Source organism: Lathyrus oleraceus, chromosome 5, assembly GCF_024323335.1.
Source record: "Lathyrus oleraceus cultivar Zhongwan6 chromosome 5, CAAS_Psat_ZW6_1.0, whole genome shotgun sequence".
Lineage (NCBI taxonomy): Eukaryota > Viridiplantae > Streptophyta > Magnoliopsida > Fabales > Fabaceae > Lathyrus > Lathyrus oleraceus.
This window is the reverse complement of record NC_066583.1, coordinates 10297640-10318394: the sequence shown is the minus strand read 5'-3', so window position 1 is coordinate 10318394 and position 20755 is coordinate 10297640. Positions and strand designations below refer to the sequence as shown.

The 20755-nt window shown below is 37.7% G+C and overlaps 1 non-coding gene across 1 annotated transcript; it reads right to left on the bottom strand.

Moving 5' to 3' along the window:
• Positions 1-20208: 20208 nt before the first annotated feature.
• LOC127088788 (small nucleolar RNA R71) lies at positions 20209-20315 on the bottom strand. Its single transcript, XR_007790605.1, has one exon. It is a non-coding gene; the product is annotated as a small nucleolar RNA R71 (small nucleolar RNA).
• Positions 20316-20755: the final 440 nt, after the last annotated feature.

The window sequence follows — 20755 nt, the reverse complement described above, 5'->3', positions numbered from 1 at the left end:
TGTAACGGGGCTTGGGTTATTGTGTGGTAAATACAAATAAAAGGGGAAACAAGTGGTTTTTGGTTTAGAGCCAAAGTCATTATTCTTTTCACTGTGTTTTTTTCATTTTACTTCTTTTCAATTACTCCATTTTTTTATCTTCTCTTTTTTTTCAACTAAGTACTCTTCCTTCGGTGAGTGCTTCTTTCGATCCATTGACTATATTTCATTTTTCTTTTACGTTTTTTCTTCGTACTCACCTTGGTTTTTGATACTTATAGGGTTTACCCCAAACTTAGAATTTAACACAGCTTAATGACATCACATTGACTCTGAACAGGGTAAGGAAGTGTTTTGGGCCGCGGGTTACATTTATGTGGTTAGACAAACAAAGGGTACAGGCTCAAATGGGGTTAACAAAGGATAACATTAACGAGATGGATAGAAAGGCTCAGGGCTATAATTAAACAACGTGCCTCAGTGTCTGTATACATAAAGTGAAACTCCCAAAGAACCTACGCAAAGTCAGAGTGATAAAGACATGCCTGAATATCACTCGTGATGACAAATGTGTTTGGCTTTTTATGCACTCACATGGTAGGTAAAGCTTGACAGCATCCACAATACTTCGAGTATGGTGCGGCTTCTTACTCAACTTGGAATGCACAGGGAACCTACGTTAGTTGAGCTTTAGAAATTGCGTCTGATCTTTTCTTCAGCAGTATCGACTTTCTGGGAAGATCCTTCACAACAAGCAATAGTAAGTGGAGTGGTCATTTCATTCACTACCGCTATTGATCATTACCTCATCCGACTATAATACCAAGAACCTGAAATACATGTAACACATGATACCCGACAGTAAAACTAAACCAAACGTGAACAGTAAAAATTGGTAATAAAATAAAACATAAAACAAAACAAAAATAAAGGCAGAAAGCATAGAAAATCTCCCCCACACTTGAACTAAACATTGACCTCAATGTTTTAGAACAGGATAGAAGGGGGGTGACTCACAGTACCCCACTGAGAGGTTGGGACGGAAAGTGCAACATGCCCACACGAAATTCAAATTTTCCAAACAAATTTCAAATCTACAGGCCTAACATGGGTCGTGTCAGGATGTTGTTCTGCTCATTTTTCCAACTTTTTCCATGTGAGTACCTTATCCCTTTTATGCAAGGCACTGTGCAAACCTAAAATAAATAAAATAAACACAAACAATAATTAGAAATAGTAACGCATGGGTTGCCTCCCACGAAGCGCTTCGTTTAACGTCGCATGGCTCGACGGTTCATTCCCCTTGTTATGGGGGGTACTTTAGCCTCCATACCTTGTTGCATCTCTTGTCCAAAACTAGGAAGCTGTCTCTTTTATCATTATGGATTCCTTTGTGCCATAAGTCCTCTTTAACATCCATCTCCTTACCTTGTTTTTGTTTTCTTTTCTTTCTCTTGGTTTTTGGAATGGAGATGGGAGTCTTTCCATTTAGGGTGGCTAATGGCAGTGATGAGACTCGAGAGGCCTTCCTGCATCTTTCTCTGATGTTGGCATGTTACTTTTCCTTCTCGCCTCTGTCTTGATTAAGCCTACTTGATAGTGAGATTTTGTATCTTCCTCTAGCTCTTGGTCTTCAATAGCATTCAATGTCATATCTTTGTCGTGAGCTTTCAAGGTTAACGTGCCCTGGTCCATGTCGAGATTGCATCGACTTGTCTGCATGAAAGGTCGAACCAGAATGATGGGTGCCACATCATCTTCAGGTATATCTAGGATTTCAAAATCAACCAGAAAACTCAAGTCATTTATTGTTACCAGTACGTCTTCTGCTATACCATATGCATCCTTTCTTGAGTGATCCACAAACTTCAGATTTGTCTTTGTATCACTGACATTTTTAATACCCCACCTGTGATAGATTGATAATGGCATCAAACTCACACTAGCTCCAGAATCTATTAGTGCCCTTTTGAAGGTTCTTCCTTTAATTGTGCATGGTATTGTTACCGTTTTAGGATCATTCTGTTTGTTTGGAATTTTCTGCTCCCGTGAATTTGCATTATACTTTTCCTTCCAGGCTACCTGTTCTTCTGCTGTTGGTTTCTTTTTAGCCATTACCTCTTCCATGAATTTCTTGTACATGAGCATTATTTCGAGTGCTTCAAACAAAGACATATGACCCTCAACCTTTTTAAACATTTTCATGAATTTCTCCAAGTCTGACTCGCTTGATTCCTTCTTTATCACTCTCTGAGGGTAGGGAAACTTAATCTCTGGTTTAGTCTCCTTTGTAATTTCCTCTTCAGTCAGCTCGCCCGGTGATATAATTTTTTTCTTTTTAGCAGCCTTTTTCTTTTTTGTCGTGACAGTACTAATATTCTCTTGACCTCTCGGATTTTGAACTGTTTCACTTGGTAAGGAATCTGGTGTTCGAGAACTTGCTAGTTGTTTTGCTATCTTCCCCAGCTGAACTTCAAGGTTCTTTAGAGAGGCGGTGGTGTTTTTCTTATTGTTTCTCGTCTCTTCTTCAAATTTCCTATTTTGAGCTGCCATGTTTTCAATGGCAATCTCCCAGACTGCTTTCCTTGGAGCTTGCTGTTGTTGATATTGAGTCTGATATTGACCTTGACCCTGTTGTGGAACATTCCCTTTCTGATCTTTCCAGGAGAAGTTTGGATGATTCTTCCAACCTGGATTGTAAGTGTTAGAGTAGGGATTGTTCTGCTTTAAGAATTTTATCTCTTCAATTTGTTAAGGAGTTGCAAAGCAATACACAGTAGGGTGAGTGTAGCGGGGTATTCGTTACCATTAGAGATATTGACTAAATCCAAGGTAAACCATACAAGTCGAGTCGCCACCGCACTTCTATTTATCCAAAGGAATGGTTAGAAAGCGAACAAAAACCTAAAAGTTTTATCAAATCAAAAACTAGTAAAAATGTCAAAGATCTGGGTAAAGGGATTGGTTATGCAGTGGGAAGGTTTTAAGCATCCAAAACATCCTAGGTACTCCTAGGGAGCCCTTTTCATATTTGTTGTAAGGTTGGTGTTTTGTGAAAATTTATTTGTGCAAACATGATTGAAGAGATGAGAAAAGAATATACAAGTTTATTTACATTTTGTGTTTGGATGGATGAACCCATTGCCTACGTACCATCTTAAAAAAGATTAGGATCAAAACCTCGTAGTTCGGGGTAAAAATCTCAAAAATGAGTGAGTGGATTGATTGGTCCAAAAGCCTTAAGGTCTTTTGTTATCCAAGGGAGAAAACTCAACCTAAAAACCACAAATCCACCACGTGAGGATAGCTTCAACATGCTAGTGAGGGGTTAACCCTATAATAAGCATGGAAGACTCATTGTCCATCACTAAGGATATAGGTGAGTATTACATCTTCCTCAAGGATAACTCAAACCTAATAGCTAAAGGTTATGAAAAATTTGATTAAGGAAGTGGCCATTGAAACCATAAAAAGACATTTGAATGGGTTATATTTACCAATGAAAAGTATGAACAAAAATGGTCAAAGTTGACTTAGAAGTTCAATTCAAAATAAGTGTTATGAAAAGAGGGTTTGAAAATCAAAAGCATAAGGCTTAGGTTTCTAATGTTTGAAAACAAAGGTTAAATGTTTGCACAAAAGTTTTGGCTTGGGTTAGAGTGGAGGGAAGAAGAAGAATGGCTAAGATCCTAAGCATACAAGAGGTAAGGGAAAGAGACAAAACCACAAAAGGAGTTCCTCTCTTGAGATCATATTGATGATCCAAGTAGCTCCCATCCTTTGGAATAAGCAATCACATAAGCATAAACTCAAGCAATCAACAATCAAATGAAGCTCTTGGAAAGTTCCTCAAGGTATCTTGGGTCTCTCTCTCTTAGCAGCTCATGGCAATGGTTCCTCAATTAAGCTCAAGTTGGAAATCCTAGCACAAGAAAACACACATCAAAAAGTTCTATGGAAACAATCAAAGAATGGACAAGAGGGAGTTTAGAATATGGTCCTTTCAATGTTCATCTTTAAGCTTTAAGCATTCTAAAGGCATGAGGCATAGTTGCTCTTTGACATTTAAGCACTCTAAAGGCATGAGGCCTAGTTGCTCTTTGACTCCAAATTTACATAGGGAAAGTCCTAAAGTCTAAGTCCATTTTGTCCAATTCTTTGCATTTGGTTCACAATCAAACAAACAAAACACAAGCACAAAAGATATATACACAATTATATGCTCAAGTGAGCAAAAGGCAAATGGCATTAACACAAACATGTGCTCAAGTGAGCAAAGGAAAAAAGCAAATGAATAATATGTACAAGAATTGTAAATTGCATAAATGTAAAGTGCAAAAAGTAAATGTTAATGGTTAATGGTTAATGTTAGTAGTTAGTGTGCCATAAGGCAAACTTAGCGCTATGTTAAGCAATCGTAATTGGACTTATGTAGAAGTCACAACTATCTGAGGCCGGTCAATAATAATGTAGGCAACAACACAAGTTAGAAGTCTTGATTAGTGAACCAAGTTCCAACAACTTGCCATGCCAAAAGAAAAAGAGAATTGATCTTGTATTGGTTTAAGTCCTTTGCATGACTTAGGAAACAACCTATCCTTAATGCAAATCCATTCACTTGCTCAATTGGTCAAGATGAATTAGATTTGAATCAAGGAAGATTAAGTCTCTCTAATCAATGTTAACTTATCAACCTTTAACTCATTGATCAAAAAGAAAAAAGAAGAAGAAGAAAGAGATGAATGGAAATGGAAATGGAAAGGTAAAAGGATAAAGTGCATTAGATGAAATAAAATGTACCAATCCATGTGTGTTGGACAAATGACATTGAAAGTCAAAGTCAAACAATGAGAAACCAGAAATGGGATGAAGATTGGAGGTCAAACAATAAGCAAAATATTTTTGGCATTTTTAATATTAAAATAAACTTGAATTAAAAATAAAAGAAAGATCAAACTTCAAAATCACTTCAAATCAACCTTGAAAGGTCCAAGTGATTTATCCCAAGTTCAACAAGGTCAAACAAAGTTTGACAAAAAATTTCAGCATTTTTAAAAGTCAGAAACTATTTTTTATCAATTAAAAATGAATAAAAATAACCTAATTGAACTAAAATCTCAAATAAATCTCAAATCAATTAAAAAATTGATGAGAATATTTTTCATAGATCCATCATCATTCAAATAGGTTAGGAAAATATTTTTGTATTTTTTGAATATCAAAAACTATTTAAAATGAATTAAAAATAACCAGAAAAGAGAAAATTCACAAAAAATATCAAATGACAAAATAAAAAATATTAAAAATCATTTTTAGGAACTAGGATTTATTTGGGGAAGAATGCAATTGGTCCCATATTTTTTGGATTAAAAATGAAGAAGATATGAATTTTTGAAAACAAAGGAAATAAAAGAAATTAAAACAGAAAATAAGAAGAAAAAAAACAGGAGCGTCTGATCAAGCCTCATTAATTGACGTGGCTGATCAAACGCTCCACATGCGCGCTTCCATGGTAGACCAAAGTCAGCAGCGAAACACATGGCATTATTAAAAGTCATAAGATCCAAAGGCTGGGATACAAACTGGAGATCAGATCCAATGGTCCACAATCCATCTGGCAAAGGGACGGTGACCGGAGACACCGTCTTCTCCGGTGAGCATGAAGATTCCGGCCAAAGTTGCAGGCAATAAAAACTTAACCAAATGAAGCGATCCTCATATCATTGGAAAGCTGGGATGATGTACATCATCCCTGTACCATTGGTTTCTCCTCTAGATCCTCATAGAGAGAGAAATCAGAGAGAGAAAATCATGGTGTTCATACTGAACTTCATGGATTTCAACAATTGAGCACTCAAAACAATTGCCTCTATGAAGAGGACTTCAGCCAACACAATATCCAAGCAAATAGATCAAGAAATAGTGAGTTTCGAAGAAAAAAACCAGTTGGAGAGAACCTTTGAATTGTGGAGATCTGAGCTTGCTTCCTTGCTTCCTTTGGCCAAACAGAAGTTCTATGGACTAGAGGATGAAGGTCTAGGAACTTTAGATCCAAAGATTCAACCAGATTTAGTTGAATTTCAGATCTGAAAAATTTGGAGAAAAGTGAAATAGTTCCTTTGGTAATGGTTATGGATTTAGTTATGCAGCATCTCAGGCGCCATTAGGTTGATCATGAATGAAGCTGAGCATGTTTATTTATAGTGGAAGCTGATGCAAGGAGGTGAAAAATTCGTGTGCATGGCAAATGGATCTTCATTGCATGGGCTTGAATGATCATGTAGAAGGCCCAAATTCAATGCCAAATGCAATCTGAAGTGTAATTGAGCTGAAATGGACGTGTAGTTGGCAATGCATAGGCTTGTGTAATGAGTTTCAACATGTTATGCACAATTATGCCTAAAACTTCATCTCTTTGAAAATGCCATTTGCCAAATCCAAACATGAGCATGTGAGTAATGGTTGGAAAGGTCTTGATGTAAGGAACAAATGTTATGTTGGGCGAAAATCCATTTGAAGTGTGGAGATTAGTGAATTTTGGATTTAAAGTGTAAGGTGCAAAACATGCAAAGGTGAGGTTTCCAAATTTGGCCAATGTTTAAGCCCCTCTGTTTTGATGATGCAAGCCTCAAATGAAAACACCTCCAACATCAAAGTTGTAGATCTTCTCAAGACAATCAAAATGGACTTAAATTTTGCATCATTTGGATTTTTTATGAAAGAGTTATGGGCACTTGAAGTTGGACTTTTTTGCCTTTCAATGCATTTGGTCCAAAGTGACCTATAATGTTTTGCATTATCACATGTGTTTCCTTTGATATTTTGAACTTTTGTTAAACATAACATTTGAAGTAGACATCTTAAGCTTTCCAATTCATTTGATCCCACCTCAAAATCGTAAAAAATGAATGAATTATGTTCTTGGGAAGTTGACCCAAAATTAGGGTTTCAGTCAAAATGACCTATAATGTCTTGGAATGGATGATGACCTTCCAAGATTCAAATCAATTTTTGATGAACATGAAAGTTGTTCATATTGTCCTTGAGAACATTTTTTATTTTGGGATCATCTCTATTTGACCAACACATAAAAAGTTAGGTCTCAGTGCACTTCAAAATAGTCAGATGAATTGACTGATCAACTTCTCAAGTCCACAACTCATATCTTGATGAATTGATGATTGAGGACACTCAAATAAGTTCAAATATGCATGAAATGATGAATTAAAGAACTTACCTTGATTGTATTTGATCATAGGCTGAGGTTGCTTCATGAGCAAGGCATTATGGTACACAGATGAATTAGGGTTTCCTTGAGAAACAAGACCTCAAACCCTTTGACTTGCTTTGATCAAAATGATGAATTGGGATACTAGGGAGGCAAATTTGATGAATGAGAGCTTTTGGAACCATTACCATGCTTTCCTTCATCTTCACTTGGACATATTTCTGCACAAAAGATCTCCTTGAAGCTCTTGACCTTGTGATTGCTCAAGCTACAAACAAGAAATGGTAGTGACATATTTTTGTGCTTTTGGTTAGTTAAACAAAATGAGAAAAGCAATAATATACAATTCAAGCATGCTTGGTGATTTCAAACCACTCACAAGGAGTCCCACCCAAAGGCAAAGGGAACCAAGATGCTCATTGATCCTTGAGGCTTTGCAAAATGCAATGTTATGATGCCATGAGGGATCTTAGGGACAAAATTGGGGTCTTACAGTGAGGTCCATTATAGATTTCACACGTGATGGTCTGAGCAGGTTGAGTTTGAGCTACCTGTTGAGTACTTATATTCATTGCTTTCAATTTCTTCTCTACTTCAGCAGCGACCGTATCTTCCAAACGGATTTTATTTGGTTCTACTTTCAGGTCAATGACTCCTTCAGGTTTGCTTGTACACCTATCATATAATTCCATATGCTCATTTACGGTTATCGCTTCAATGATCCTTTTAATACCGGTCGCTATTGAGAAATTTGTTGAGCCACCGACTGTTGTATCAATTAACTATTTTGTCTTTATTTTCAGCCCATTCATAAACATCTGCGTTTGTTCAGTCTGATCCATATTATGAGTTGGGCATGCTACCAGGACTCTTTTGAATCTTTTGTAGGTATCTCCCAAAGACTCGTCATCTTTCTGTTTAAAGTTCAAGTTTTCATACCTTTTTCTCAGAAATACTGATGTGGGAAAATACTCATTTAAGAAAGTTGTTTCCATCTTTTCCCATGATGTAATACTGCCAGCTGGAAGAGAGTAGAACCACTCTATTGCCTCTTCAGGTAAGGTGAATGAGAACATTCTTAACTTCTTTGCTTCATCAGTATGACCATCAATTTTCAAAGTAGTACTCATGGTCAGGAATCTCTGCAGGTGCTTGTTGGCATCTTCATTAACCTTTCCGGTGAAAGATTTTCTCTCAAGTTGATTGATTGTACTAGGATGCAATTGAAAGTTTTTCACATTCACTGGTTGGTTGACAATGGCCAATCTACCACCCGAGGCATTTGCACCTCCATAGTCACCTAGAAGTCTTTCCGGAGGTGGAAGTGGTGGAACTGGAGGAATTTCAGCCATAATTTCTTTTTCTGAATCTGAGTGATCAGAGGGAACTTCTTCTTTAGAATCCAATCTAGCGTTTATTCGTCTTCGGTGAAGGGTTCTCTCGATTTCTGCGTCAAAAAGAAATTTTGCTAAGGAATCTCCTCGCATACATAGATTAGTGAATTAAAATAAATGACAGAAAAATAATTTTATTGCAGAGCAACAAAATTTTAATTGAACTAAAAATTAAACTCTATATTTTGGCATTCCCCGACAACGGCGCCAAAAACATGATCGGAAAAATAGCAAGTGTACTATTTTGCCTGTTATAGTAATAAAGGGGAAATTCCCCGAATGTTGATCTCAAGGACTACAAGTTAATATTGAGTTTAATTTTTATCGTTCAATTAAACAAAAATTATAATTGGGGTTTTTAAATTCAAAATTATAAAAATAAAGGCAAATGAAAATAATAATAAAAATAAGGGTTTGCAAGGTATGGGGAACAATGTCAGGGAAGGTGTATGATTTATCCCTGTAATAACTCTGAGTCACTATTGCATCAACACATATCAATTACTACCAATTCTCAAGGGTATTTTCTCCCAAGTCCTTGGTGAAAAAACCTTTAATCATTCTACCCTAATTTCTATGTCCATAGGCAATTGGGGGTGAAGTTAAGCTTTATTATATCAAGAATGCTCTGATTCACACAGGGTATCCCTAGTCCTAGGTGATATCTACTGCAGAGTAACCTTATGAAAACCTTACCAATGGCGGTCCAACCTAATTGATAACCATAAAATAATCTCGATTGGTCCGAAAGAGAAAGCATTAAACACATCAAAAGATTACCGTAAGAATAATATTATAAATGCAATCATAAACTAAAAGTCATTACAATTCTAAATCAGGAACACCCTCTAGCATTGGGGGTTTAGCTCCTCATATTATTCAAAATGAGTGCAAGATAAAAATTACACATTACAAGTATTTGGAGGACTTTGATCTTCAATCGCTTCCGCTCATGAAAACCTTCAGCTCTCCGAACTCCTTGCTCTCCATAATACTTGATTGCTTGATAATATTGTGTTTTGCCTCGTTCCAAGATGATATTTTCTTTGGTAGAAGGTTCTCTTATATAATGAAAACTCCAAGCAATAGGTGGACATGTCCAAAAATCACTCTGCAAGCCCGATGATCAAAAGCCCGATGAAAAGGGAAAATATTGGGCTTGGGCTAACATGGCCCGTGTCAGCTTACACGGGTGGCTGTGTCAGCTCACTGCTTCCTGTGACACGCCCATGGTGCTTAACACGGCTGAGGATAAGGCCTGACACGGGTCGTGTCAACTGACACGGCCGGCCGTGTCAGGCTACTGTTTCTTGCTTTCATTCTCCTCCTGCCTGACACGGCCCGTGTCAGGTGACACGGGTGACCGTGTCAGACCTCTTGTACCGGGGTTTTTCCATTCTTTTACTTGCCGGAATTCCGCACTATCTCGCTCTGAGTTCCTCGGTTCATCCACTTGAACCTGTTGGACAAAAACACAGACATCCTACGCGTAAAATCACGAAAATATAAAATAAAACTGACAATTAATAAAATTGCTTAAATAACTTACGGGAATGAAAATTAACTTTAAAGGTACCATAATGCGTACACAGTGTCTCAAAATGCTTTATTTCTTGTCGGATAAGCAATGAAAATATAGTGAAAATGGTGACCGATCACATGTCATGGGAATGGAATAGGGATACGAGTGAATGAAACAATTAAATCAAGCCTAATCAACAAACATAAATAAATGAGTGTAAGTGCAAAAGAGAATGGTTTCATTGTAAGAAGGCCCGAGAATAAGTCATGTGAAGAAAATTGTAACACACAAGTTATATTTACAACACGTTCAATAATTAAATTGAAAGAAGTAAAATCAACGTGTGCACAAATTAAATTGTGACGCGAAGATGTGAATCAATGTCACATAACGCAAGGGCGCAAAATAGAAATTAAAAAGTGCAAGCAAAACCCTAGGTAATATGCTTAAAGTCGGTTTGTGCATATTGACAACAATGGAAACGTCGTATGCAACAGGTCAAAACAAAGCGAAACACCTCCAATATATCGACAAAATAATTGGTGGAATAATGGCATGAGAAATGTCAAATCCATAGATTAAAATATGATGTTTAGCGATGAAAAGATTCAAAGGAACAACGCAAAAATCCAACAAGTATCACATTGTTTTTAAATATTCAAATGGAGCATTTTTACAATGGCCATAATCGGGATAAAATAAATTGAAAAAATAAAAACAAAAATTAAATTGAAAATATAATGTCATAAATAAGAAGTATGTGTCACAAAAATTAGAAAGAAACACAATTTGAATGGTTAAAAAATGTAAAAGAAAACAAAAAATAAAGGTTGAAAAAGAATGGAAAAAGGAAAAAAAAAACAAGAAATAATTGCAACAAGGGTTTAAACCCAAGACATGGGGGCAGTAGGCGTGAAGCTTCAACCATTCCCCCATGGTACTTTTGCTAATAAGTAAATGCATCTATAAACATATAATATAAAATGCCTTGCAAAAACAGAAAAGAACAAAATTCATGAAAAATAGTAAAAAAGGGGCACGCAAGGGTTGAACCGTGGCCATAGAAGTTGGGAGACCAAGGTATCAACCACTCCTCCATGACATTATTTTTTTAATTATAATGTACTCACGAATATATAATATAAAGATAATTTGAAAAAACAAAAAAAAAGCAAAAATATAACAAAACAAAATCAGCAGCAGTGTAAGTTTATTGTTATTATTCACCTTCTTCTTCCTCAAGACATAAAATGAAAATCAAACACATCCAAACCAACTTCTTACTAAAATGAAATCTCAACAAAAACCAATCATGATAAGTATGAACCACGTCTAAACATAAAGAGATAAACCCAAACGAACCGTACTGGAAACGATAACGCACGTCAAAACAACGGAAACAAAACTTATTTTTGGTTGCTCACGGTTTGGTGAAGAGGTACGTGACGAAGTATGTATGTCGCAGTTTTGTATGATGGATGAGGGAGCTTTAGAGAGGTTTGTTTCGTGGGAGGGAGTATGTGTGTGAATCGTGATTAATGGAGGGAGGATGGACTATTTGGTGAAAATTGCATTCTCAATTTTGCAGGTCTATACGTCGTCGCTTAAAGAGCCATTTCTTAACGAGGAAGGTCCTCACATAGCGAGACGCTCCAACGACGAAATTCTTTTGATTTTATTTTTATCATAACTTGAGTTTCATAACTCGGAACAAGACGCACTTTGAAGCGTTGGAAAGTTAACGCGACTTATTATCAACTAGTAATAATTTCAGGGGCTGAATATGTTATGATGACAGGAGTAATTGATGGAATGATTATTAAAAATTATTGATTCATTTAACGTCGAGTTGTGCGAGTTTGAGGAATATGTTTTATCAGTTGTGGAAATGTTTGAATATGTTTCTATGACGAGATATTAAGCATTGAGAATAAGTATGAAATATAGGAATGTTGTGAATATGGATTATTTTGAGTTATGTTTGTTGTATTGTTGCATGTTTCAAATATAATTCTATTGAGATGAATTTTTAGCATGCTTGTGTTGCACTGTTGATTGATAATGTGCATTTTATGATTTTAGTGTGATGTAATCTAGAAAAAGGATTACTTGAGTTATCAATAAATTTATGTTAGGATCAGAGAGGGTTCTTAACGCATTGATTTGATGATATGATCATGCATCATAAAAGTTGTGTCAAGAGATATGTATGCTAGTTCAGAGAGGGGACCAGTGGCTTGTCCCAAGCTCAGAGAGGGGGCTTGAGATTCACAGGGATTGGAACTCAGTTTATATGAAGAACCAAATGTTAAGTTGGTACCACGTGCATATGCATAAAGTTGCATAGTCGAGTCGCATTGCATAATGAGTTATTTGCGTAATTTTTGAGTTGTGATTTATTTATGAGTTTGGGTGTGAGATTGTGATGAGATGTATCATGAGTGAAATTGTGTGGAGAATGTTGTGTTATTATCCTACCTTGCAGTATATGTCTGTTATTATTATTTGTGATTTCTCACCTATTTATTGTTGATGTGGTATGTGCTCCTCTTCAGAGTATAGATAAGCAAGTAACTGGGTAACTGCTTAGAGTGGATGATGGCACGAGGTTGTTTCTTATTTTTCTTTTTGCGTTTAGTTTACGTGCTCTAATATGTAACATTGTGGGAAACATTTGTAATTTATCTTTTGTTGTGTTGAGTAGAGTGTTAAAATATATTCTCATGGTTGATGTTTTGAGGTTTTGAAGAGATTGCATTTATGATTTCGCTTATGTTATAAAATCTTTGAAATTAAATGATTTATTGATTATATGTTTAATTGATGAGAAATTATGTTGCGATGATACCATAAGTGAATGTGAGCATGCGAAGACACCCTAAGAGAATGTGTTAATTATTGTTACTATCTGTTAAAGTGTTACAAGGCATGTATTTTTGGATTTGAGAATGTGTGACATTCTATTTTTCTTTTGATGAATACTCTTAGTTTTGTATATTTATGCGCAGGAAAAATAGGGTGTTTGTTAGATGCCCAAAAGTGCTTATTTGAGCTATCAAATGTGGGCATCTTTCACTCCTTTTTGTAGTTAAAGTGTTCGAAACCGCCCTTGCTTTTGATGATTTGCAATACAATGTGAAATGATCTTGGTACCCTTAATTTGTGTGTTATTGTGCAGGAATTAGGCATGAAAGAGTAGAAAACAAAGACACAAGAAAGTTGGCAAAGGAACCAAGAAAGGAAGCAATCATCAGCATGCTCGCTAGGCGAGTAATGTAGCGAAGTGCTCGCTAGGCGAGCACCCAGCGAGCTGCCAGCGAACATTCCCAGAATTTTACAGTAGCAAAATGATCAAACTCGCTGTGGCGAAGGAAGTAGCGAACACTCCCAGACTTGGACAAAACCATAGCTAGCACTTACTCGCTAGGCGAGCCTCCAGCGAGCTCCCAGCGAGCAATTCCAGTAGCAAAATATCAAAACTCGCTGGAGCGAAGGAAGAAGCGTGGGCTTCGCCTAGCGAAGGATTCTTCGCCTAGCGAACACATGAAATCTGGACTTAGATATTTCTCTGGGCGCAGGTGCCTCAGGTGGCCTATTTTGGGGCTCGCTAGGCGAACCATTCTGCTCGCCTAGCGAGCATGACAGCTCAGGAACCAGTACTATAAGTAGCAAGGGCTACTTTTTGGAAAGGACACTTAGCATTTTTAGATATTTTTCAGCATTTCTTGGGATCATATTTTTGTAACCTAGAAACCCATTTTCTCATTTCTCTTCATCTCTTAACAATATTCTACAAAAAGAAGGTGGATTCCCATCCAATCTCGATTCTTCGACTCGGATGTTGATCAACCTTCAACCGAAACTTGTTGTACAAGCTACCATGAAAATGAGTAGCTAAGTCCTTCATTTTGTCAAGACTAGATGTAGATGATCATAAGCTTTGTATGTATATGGGATGATCTTCATTTGTAAACTCTTTAATGATGAATGTATGGTGAAAACTTTGTTTTATTGATAACTCTTTGTGTTGGTTTATGATCGAGAGATGTTTTCCAACTCTTTACCTAGGTTTTTATCCAATCTTGTTTGTTAGCTAGAGATAGTAATGAATGATTTTGTTCACCATAAAGTTGAACCAAAAAGTTGTCATTTTGATAGATTGTGTGAGATCAACAATGGATCAAAATGGGAAAACCCACAATATGTGTTAGAGATAAACACATTGGGAGGACTTTGTGAAATAGTTTATCATCTAAAGGAGTTTATGAGTTTTATTGATCGAACATATGCATGCAAAGTGATCGTCGAACCCTAACTTTGACAATATTTCTCAAATCTTAAAACCAAAGCTTTTATCGCTCTTTCTTACTTTTTATGCAAGATACCGTGACCTAAAACCAAAACCCCCCTTGTTACTACGAGTTAAGAACTAAACAACTGTCGAACGGCGGAGATATCTCACAATCCCTGTGGAGACGATAACAAAAACCCGACACTCTAACCTTATACCAACAAAATGGCACCGTTGTCGGGGATTGTGAATTGATATTACGAGCATCGCAATAGTTGCTAGATTTTTAACTTTTGAATTTTTTGACTTGTGCTTGTAATTTGTTTGGTTTAGTGTGCAGCTTTCGTTTTATGCGAGGGCAGGTTCCTGAGGACCAACTTCTTTTTGATCCCGAGATCGAAAGAACTGCAAGGAGACTGAATAGCAGAACGAGACGAAGGAGGCAACAAGCTAGACAACGACAAGAACAAGGAGAAAGTTCTTCTACAACATACACACCACCTTTCACACCTATCATGGATCAACCACCACAACCACCGCCCATTTCCACACCATGTGTCAACAGTCCAAGGAATACTGCTCAGTTTGCCAACCACACGAGAAGGCAAGCCGAGATGAAGACGGGAACTCTTAACTTGCTATATGGAAGTCCATTCACCGAAATGGACCATGAAGACCCCTTTGCTTTTCTCACCAAATTTTACGAGATAGCATTGGCGGCCGGAGTTGATCAAGCTCAAGAGCTACCGTTGTTCAAAAGACTATTTCCTCATGCTTTGCTCGGCAAAGCCAAAGATTGGTACTTGGATCAAACACCTGCAGTCATGACGGATTGGAACGTGTTGGAAGAGAAGTTCATTGAAAGATTTTTCTCCCACAACCGGTTCATGGAATCCAAAACGGCTATCTCCGTGTTTTCGCAAGGAACCAACGAATCGTTGAATGAGGCATGGGAAAGATTCAAATCCATGCTTCGAAAGTGCAAAGGGCACGGTTTTGACGAATTGACTCAAATCCACATTTTCAAGAATGGCCTTCAACCGAATTGCAAGACTTTATTGGATGCTACCTCGGGTGGTTCTTTATTGTCTAAAAGCGCCGAAGAAGCTACTGATATCATTAACCGAATGGCTCTAAATGACCTTCAAAGTCAAAGTAGAGGCAACACTTTGAAGAAACCGGGAGTGCTTGAACTTGGGACAAACGATGCTATTCTTGCCCAAAATAAACTCATTTCTCAACAAGTTGAACTCTTAACTCAACAAATAAAAGAGTTGAAAGAGCCTTCAAAAGCTAAACAAATAGCTTGTTGTGAGCTTTGCAAGGGTGATCATGACACCGGGTTTTGTCCACCTCCCGGGTTCGAAGAAGTGAATTACATGGCGAACCAACGAGACTACCAACCAAGGGCTAACTATTACCATAACCAAGGTTATGGGGGTGGTACTTCTAGCCGTCAAAACCCTCCCCAAAATCCTTACCAACCTCAACAACCGCCGATCGTGACTTCAAAGTTAGAAGAGACATTGACAAAATTTATGCAAATGTCGATGGCTAATCAAAAGAGCAATGATGCGGCAATCAAAAATCTCGAAACTCAAGTCGGTCAACTTGCTAAACAACTAGCGGAACAACAACCCGGACCATCTTTTTCGGCGAACACGCAAACGAATCCAAAAGAGCATTGTAAAGCGATAATGACGAGAAGTGGAAGGGAGTTGGTTAGTGAGAGTAAAAAAAGAGATGAGAGTGAAAAAAGAGAGGAAGAGAAAAAAGATGAGGAGAAAAAAATAGAGGATAGTATTGATGGTGAAGTTGGGGAGTGGAGTGAGGAAGAAGTTGAAAAGGACGAAAAAAATGGTGAAGTAGAAAATAAAGAAAGTGTGGAAGTCGAAAAAAATAAGAATGATGAAGTGATGGTGGAGGGAGTGAAAAAGAAAAGAGAGAGGAATTCTAGAGCTTCTAGAGGAAAGGAGGTAGTGAGCGCTACTCCAATCCAAAACTTTCCGTATCCACATGCTCCATCTAAGAGGGAGAATGAACGGCATTACGCCCGGTTCATGGATATATTCAAACAACTGAAAGTGAACATTCCGTTTGCCGAGGCATTGGAGCAAATGCCTAAGTATGCAAAATTCATGAAAGACATACTTACTAAAAAGCGGAGGTACACGGAACCAGAGACAATCTTGCTTGATGCACGATGTAGTGCCATCATTCAAAAAACTCTCCCAAGGAAGGAATCCGATCCGGGCCGAGTCGCTTTGCCGCTAACCATTGGAGACACCTACACGGGTAATGGCTTGATTGACTTGGGATCCAGCATCAATTTAATTCCCCTATCCATTGTTAAAAGATTGGGAAATGTTGAGATCAAATCTACAAAGATGACGTTACAACTAGCTGATAAGTCTATCACTTCACCATATGGAGTTGCTCAAGACATGTTAGTGAAGGTGGACAAATTCGTCTTCCCGGTTGATTTCATTGTGATTGATATGGAAGAGGACGACGACGCTCCGCTTATTCTTGGCCAACCATTCATGAAAACCGCACGCATGATGATTGACGTTGATAACGGTTTGATGAAAGTAAGGGTCCAAAATGAAGAGGTAGCCTTCCATCTTTTTGAAGCCAAAAAGCATCCTAATGATAAGCATGATTCTTTCCGAATCGATGCCACCAAGGAGAAACTAGTGGAGGTCGCAAACCAGGTTCATGTTTCTAATCCTTCAGAAAGATCTCTTATCGGAGTCTACAAAGTTTCGACTAAAAATAAAGGAAAAGAGATGGAAGCATTGTTGCATGAATTAGAGTCTTGTGGAGAACTTGTTTATCATGAAGAGACAAGCGAAGGCTTGGATATGACAAAGAAAGTGGAGGAGCCAAAACTAGAGCCACATTTGAAGTATGTGTTCCTTGGTGATAACTGTACTAAACCGGTAATCATTAGCAACACTTTGTCCACAAAAGAGGAGAATCATTTGATACGAGTGCTGAAAAAGAAGGACGTTGTCAAACTAGTAGAGGCCAGGATGAATTCTTCTATCTCTGATGGTGAATGGGTGAGTGTTGTGCAAGTAGTTCCGAAAAAGGGTGGTAACAGATTTTATCGAAGGTTCATCAAGAACCTCTTGAAGACAACAAAGCCCTTGAGGAAGTTGCTCAACAAAGGCGGATCGTGAAGACCGTCGAACCGTCGAGCTTATCCGACGTTAAACAAGCGCTTGTTGGGAGGCACCCCAACATTGTAAGTATTTACAGTTTTCTGTTATGTGGTATTGGTGTTCAATTTGAAAAACCTTGCTGAAATGTGCATTGCATGCTGTTTTGAAAAAACAAAATACTGTCATGCTCGCTAGTGATCGCACTGAAATTTACGTATTTTCGACTCCGATTTCACATGCATTCTAGTTGTTTTATTATCATTTTGTTGTGTTATTGTTATGTTTTTCTTTGTTTTCAGGTTTTTACTTTAATCGGAGCCCCGATCGAGAAAAGGAGCGAAAAAGAGCCAAAAACCCTAAAATTCAGCATTTTGCTCTTATGGCCTACCCAATGGCGGGCGCCACATACCAAGCCATGACGTGTCAAATTCAACTTCCATCAACTCCCACATTTTCCCACTACTTCCACTAAGGCGCCCCATATTGGCCTTGTGGCGGGCGCCACAAGAGGAAAAACGGTTCCCTCCTATTTTCAAGTGAAGGGCATCCAAGTCATTTCCATCTTTTTACTTGCTTATAAATAGAAACGCGAATTCACTTTTACAACCATCCGAACTTAGAGCAGAGGCAAACTCAGAAGCAACTTTGTTTCACTTAGGCATATATTCAGTATTTTATAGTGGTAATCGCTTCGCATTGGAGTGTTACCACAATCGTGTAATCAAGTCTGTGATAGAGTCTGTAATCGAGTTTGGAGCACTTTGGAAGGAAGTTAATCCTGCCGCCATTTTCTTTTCCACATTGCAATTTACTCAGCCCTTCGATTAGAGCAGGTTTTTATTACTCGCCTTTACTTTATTTATTTCCTGCACTCGCCTTTACTTTATTTATTTCCCGCACTCGCTTTTACTTTATTTATTTCCCGCACTCGCTTTTATTTTATTTATTTCCCTCACTCGCTTTAAATTATTTATTTCCCGCACTCGCTTTAAATTATTTATTTCCTCGCACTCGCTTTAAATTATTTATTTCCTGCACTCGCCTTTACTTTATTTATTTCCCGCACTCGCTTTTACTTTATTTATTTCCCGCACTCGCTTTAAATTATTTATTTCCCGCACTCGCTTTTACTTTATTTATTTCCCGCACTCGCTTTAAATTATTTATTTCCTCGCACTCGCTTTACTTTTATTTATTTCCTCGCACTCGCTTTAAATTATTTACTTTCCGCACTCGCACTACTTTTATTTACTTTAATGCACTTTTACTTTACCATGTCTAGCTAAATTTGTAAGGTCAGAATGTAAGGATCGTAATTAAACCAGTAATCCGTACAACTGTTCGTAGAAACACTTAAGGGCTATTTTAACTTTCAAATTAAGTTTTCCCGCACTTCAATTCCGTTGGGTGAGATTGAAAGCCGTCCAACGTCTTTTTAAACTTAATTGTTTTTAACTATTTCAAAAACAGCGAAAGCGCTTTGTTTAGTTCATTAGGAGATTTTAACTTTAAGAAGAAAAGAGATTTTAAAACTATTTTCGGACGCGTTTATAAGTTTAGAGTCTGGTTCGTAAGAACCTCTTTTGGTTAAGAAATCCAGGTTATAATACTTTTCAACTTAGTCAAGATACTATATTTCTTAAAAATAGGTTTACTACTCTAACGCAATGCGCGCCTTTTTATAAGTGACAATAAGAGGGTTTGATTAGGGAGTACAACTCGGTTCTGAATACGCGAAAGCGACAGTTCCTGTTAAATTAGTTCTTTTCAAAGTAGGAAACACTGCCCATAAGTAGTTCTACTAGCAAGTACTTGGATTATCAATCGATTACGTGAATTACATTCGACCCTGTCTTTATTAATTATATCCGAAACTTTACTTTTCATTGCACACTACAAAAACACCTATTTCGATTACCTTTGATAAACACCATAACAATAGATAACGATAGATTGACACTTGGTCTCTGTGGATTCGACAATCTTTTATATTACTCTGACGCGTTCGTATACTTGCGAACACAACATCAAGATATTGACCGCATCAAGTTTTTGGCGCCGTTGCCGAGGACCAATTTCGTCAAATTTCATTTTCCTGTTGTTATATCGTTTAGACTTAGGCTATTTCCCGCCGGTCAATGAGAAGAACTCGCAGTACCGGAAGTTTAAGCTTAGTATACCCTCTGGCGGAACCTGAATGTTACGCTCGCGCACGTTTATTCTTTCATAGAATTAAGAGAGCTATGGCAGAAGATCAAAACCAAAGACCTTTTAAAGATTTCGCTCAACCATCTAACGAAGAACCTAGTTCTAGTATAGTAAACCCAACCATACCAGCTAATAATTTTGAACTTAAACCATCCCTGTTGCGACTAGTGCAACAGAGACAATTCGCGGGTCTCGCTACCGAGAACCCAAACCAACATTTAAAAATATTTCTTCAATTAGCAGATACTTTTAAAACCAATGGAGCTTCTCCTGAGGCAATATGTTTAAGATTATTTCCTTTTTCCCTCAGAGATAAAGCCCTATCATGGTTAGATTCCCTTCCACCCAATTCCATTACGACTTGGGATAACCTTAGAAGAGTTTTTCTTGCTAGATATTTTCCCCCGAGTAAGACCGCCGTTCTTCGAAACCATATAACTAGATTTACCCAAAACCAAGGAGAATCGCTGTTCGAAGCTTGGGAGAGATATAAAGAGTTGTTACGAGCATGCCCACATCATGGTTTAGAAAATTGGTTAATCATTCAAACCTTCTATAATGGACTTCATTACAACACAAAGATGACCATCGACGCTGCCGCAGGCGGTGCTCTGATGAACAAACCTTATCCTGAAGCTAGTGCCCTCATCGAAGATATGGCTCAAAATCATCAATCATGGGGAGTCGAACGAGCGACAGTTGAGAAGAAGGAAGCCCAAGGAGGAGTGCATGAACTAAGCTCTATAGACATGATGCAAGCTAAAATGGACGCATTAGCCCTCAAAGTCGAGCATATGTGCATAAACCCGAATACTGTAGCCGCAATTTCGTCGGATTGTGAGATATGTGGAACCCAAGGACACCAATCTGCAGAATGCAGTCTATTAAACGAAACCCACTCCGAGCAAGTGAACTACACCCAAGGGAACCCATACTCGAATACCTATAACCCTGGATGGAGGAATC